Here is a 407-nt window from a genome sequence, read left to right on the forward strand (position 1 = left end):
TATATATATATATATATATATATATATATATATATATGTATATGTATATGTATATATATGTTATATATGCAAAACAATTTTCTATAAACCCTAAACCCTTGTGTTTTTATGCAAACCCTAAACCCTAGGCCTCTTGCTCAAACCCTAAACCCTAGACCACTCGTTCAACCCCAAAGCCACAAACCCTCGTCTGCGGCTCAGAATATAAGGGTTTAGGGTTTAGGGTTTAGGGTACTTACAGCTGCTCTTTACTTTTTTTGTTTAGTTTATATAGTTGCTGCTGCTGCTGCTTTCCTAACAAAGCTAAATTCTTGTTGTTTTATCTAAACCCTAAACCCTAAACACTAAACCCTAAACCCTAAACCCTAAACCCTAGAGATCTATAGGCCCCCCTGCTACCCCCCCCC

The sequence above is a fragment of the Eimeria mitis genome, genomic scaffold (genome assembly GCF_000499745.2).
Source record: "Eimeria mitis Houghton genomic scaffold, Emh_scaff3790, whole genome shotgun sequence".
Taxonomy (NCBI): domain Eukaryota; phylum Apicomplexa; class Conoidasida; order Eucoccidiorida; family Eimeriidae; genus Eimeria; species Eimeria mitis.